Raw genomic sequence first — 3,899 nt, 5'->3', positions numbered from 1 at the left:
AAGGGTAGAAAGTTGCCCATGAATGGCAGAGAGAGCAAAAAGCCTGAAATTAAACTTCTGACCATTTACCATTGCAGTAGCAAAAACTGTGCTTCTGAGAATGGCATAAAAATGAGGCTCTCTGGCTTTCCAGGGAGCGTGGGAGACATTTCAAAGGGGTTTCACGGCTCAGGCGTGATTCACAGCACCCCATTAAATGAGTAGAGTCAGTCTGGTGAGTGAAGGAGAGCTGACCAGGCAGAAGCGGCGTCCCGAATTCCCCCAGAGCCCTCTAGAGAGAAATGGCCAAGCCCCCAAAGCCAAGCGTCCTCGGCTTCAGAGGTGACCGCCTTTCAGCTAAAGGCCGTAGGAGCTCTCTGGCGTAGCGCCACGTCTGGACAGAGACTGAGTAACAGAGAGCCGTAGAGTAGTTTCACTCACCAGAGTAGAGAAGTGTGGACGTGGATGTGAAGGCAGCAATGGTATCGATGCGTTGATTCCACCGCAGACAGATGGGTTCGCAAAAGGCCGTCAGAACTGCGGGTATTCCTCAGAGCAAAAAGGGAAGAACAAAAAAAAAAAAGAAAAACGAGGGAAAAAAAAACAGAGAAATCCCAGCTATCCTGACTTTAAGCCTTTATCCGAGTCATGGCACCATTTATGTTAGGTTTTTAAAAAGAGGTGGCCGAGTAAGAACTGCACCAGCACGCACGTGGTATTTAGGTAAGGGGTAGGTTTATTCAGTAGACCTGCTGGGACCAGGCAAGGTTGGCACTCCACGTGGCTGGGAAAGGCCTGGGAATGAGAGAGAGCTGGGAAGAGAGGAAAGAGAGAGAGAAGAGCCAGAAAAGAGCAGAGAGAGGGGTAAGAACAGTAGCACTCACGTGGTATTCAGGTAAGGGGTAGACCTGCTGGGACCAGGCAAGGTTGGCACTCCACGTGGCTGGGAAAGAGAGAGAGCAAGAGAGCAAGAAAAGAGCAGCAAGAGCTAGAAACGAACAGAGAGAAAAAAAAGGGGGCAGCAAGAGAGCAAGAGAAGAGCAGCAAGAGCTAAAAAGGGAGGGTCTGGGCCTGGGCTAGCCCTTATGTAGGGTATGGGTGGGGAAAGGTGTGGCCACATCAAATTCAGATGTGACATCAGCAGATGCAGATGTGACCTCTTCCAGGTGTCCCAGTTGCCTAGGTAACGCAGGTACTGGGTGGAGACTTTGCTGCGAGGAGGGTGGAGTCTGCTCGCCATCCAGGAGCGGACCTTACAGCTGCTAACAACCACCTTTTCACTGCCCTAAGCAAGCATCCTGCAGCTCCTACGCCCAATGAAAAAGCTTCCTTATTCTAAGCATATAAATACCCCAGTGTGAAAAAATAAAATTTGGCAGCTTGATCAGAATCCTTGTCTTGCTGTCCTTCTTCGTGTCTCTTGTCCCTTCATTCCTTCTCGCTTAGGTTCACTGCCCTCGTTGACGTCCTGCGGGTCGGGACATGAATATATTTTATATCTGTGCAGGAAAGGTTGATTATTAGATAAGTGTCTGATACCCAATGTCAGGAATCTAACCTGAGTCAGAGTGGTAAATATGTGTGTGTGTGTGTGTGTGTGTGTGTGTGTGCCTGCAAGCATGTATTTAAAAGGAAGAATCTTATTTTCCTTAAGGTATATACTTAATTGTATTAGTTATATTACATTAATGACAGCAGATTAAGGTAATTAACATTTTGACACATATGTTTATATTCCTATGATTGCATGAACAAACTAAAAAGTTATTTTTGGTGTATGAGTTTTGTGGAAGGTCAGCTGAAAGTATAAACATTTGGAATCTTGAGAAAGATACCAATGGCAATCATTTCAGTGTAGATCAGTTTTAGACAACACTTGCAAGGATATATAATCATATTTGAAAGTGCAACATTGGTTTATTTTCAAAACTACACTATTCTATAACTTTGTAGGAAATTTAAATTATGGAAACATAAAAGTAATGTGATTATTTATTGCATACAGTTTTACACTTTAGTTTTGTCAAATCAAAATACCATTTATTTCTACTGTATAGGAGGAAAACCCTAAATATTACAGTTTAAGCCATATTTCATTTTGGGAACCCTTGTCTGTATGAATAAGTTTATTTCTTTTGTTTCTGCTTTCCTATTCATAATTCTGTTTCTCATAGTATTATTCTAAGGACAAGTTCTTTATCCCAATTTGGGGCTTGAATATAACTCATGCTCAGTTTGCTAACAGTAGTCAGTCTACCATTTGAACCATGTCTCCAGCCCAGAAATTTTTGAAGTTAATTGGAGATAGAACCTCATGAATTTTCCTACCATTCTGAAAACCATTATCCCCCAAGTCTCATCCTTCTTAATCATTAGGATTATAAATTTGAGTCATGGACCCCAAGAGTCAATGACTTTTCATGTCTTATAGATTCCACATGTTTGCTAGTAATTGTAATAATAAACTACCACAGATTGGGTAGCATTAACACTGTAAATACATTCCCTCTGAGTTGGTGGAACTAAAACTCCAAGATCAGAGTTGGCTCCTTCTGAGTCCTCTTTCCTTGGAATATTCAAGGCCTTCTGCTTCTCTTGGAAGAGAGTTCAACTTAAATGCTACCTTTGAGATTCTCTTTCCCAATGCAGTCACTTTCTAAGGCAATGGGTTTTTGATCTTTAGTGTGATTTCAGTAGGACAGTATCCAACACATAATATATTACTTAATGGATAGGAGAAAATCTCTAATAGGAAATTATTTGGTTTGGGCATGGAAGTTATGCTATATTTAAAAAAAATAACAAAAGAGGCAAAGGTTTTATTAGAGCTTGTAAAATGAGTATGAAGTCTTGACCTCAGACATGACAAATTCTTACCCTGACACACACTTAAATGCCTAGGAATACTGGATGATTGAACCCAAAATCCTATACTTGTGAAACAGCATCTCTTTTATTGCCATACCAGCAGATTGTAATTTGGTTGCTTATTTTGAGGTAGTATCACTATGCCTGGGCCTGCTTGGACTGCGGTCCTCCTAACACAAGCAAAACACATTGCACCCAGCAAATGGTTAGAGTTTCTGAAACTTCTTTTTTTTGTCTGGGCTTGCCTGGAACTGCAATAATCTAATCTCTGTTTTCTAAGTAGATAATATTGCAGGTTTGAGCCACTTTATCCAGTAAAACTATACAATTTCAAGATATCTTGATATTGTGTATATTTGTGCTTGACATATTGCTAACCTTAATTTAATTTTCTCCCTCTTTTGTTTAGTACTCTGAGTTGAAAATATTGACTTTCTTGATATACATGGCTTTGTTTTGGGTGGAATCCCATCACAATCCAAAAAATCTCCCAAAAGGTTTATGTCAAGAATCATGGAAAAAAGGCTTCAGGTTGAAAAAAAAACACTGATCCTTAACTTATAATTGCAGTATATTTATAATGTTAGTCAATGCTTTCTGAAGTATGAGAAGAGAAGGAAGACAGAAATGTGAAAGGTGTCATCTCTGTAGAATTTCTGTAGTTGTCACTTCATGTTATCTTTCTTCCTTAAGGCTTGCTTTATTAAAACCCTCTGGGGACTGGGAAGGTGGCTAGTGGTAGAGCGCTTGCCTTGCATGCCTGAGGCCCTGGGTTCGATTGCTCAGCACCACATAAGTAAAAAGAAAAAAGCCAGAAGTGGTGCTGTGGTAGAGTGCTAGCCTTGAGCTGAAGAGCTGAGGGACAGCACCCAGACCCAGAGTTCAGGCCCCACGACTAGACCCAAAAAATAATATAAACTGAATAACAACAACAACAGTAATAATAACAGGAATAACAATAGTAATAACAATAGCAACAACCACAGTAATAATAATAGTAACAATAACAGCAATGACGGTAACAATAACAACAGTAACAATAACACTAATAA

Source organism: Dipodomys merriami, unplaced genomic scaffold (assembly GCF_024711535.1).
Source record: "Dipodomys merriami isolate MVZ:Mamm:240054 unplaced genomic scaffold, mDipMer1.0.p SCAF_772, whole genome shotgun sequence".
Classification (NCBI taxonomy): Eukaryota; Metazoa; Chordata; class Mammalia; order Rodentia; family Heteromyidae; genus Dipodomys; species Dipodomys merriami.
This window is presented reverse-complemented; position numbering follows the sequence as displayed.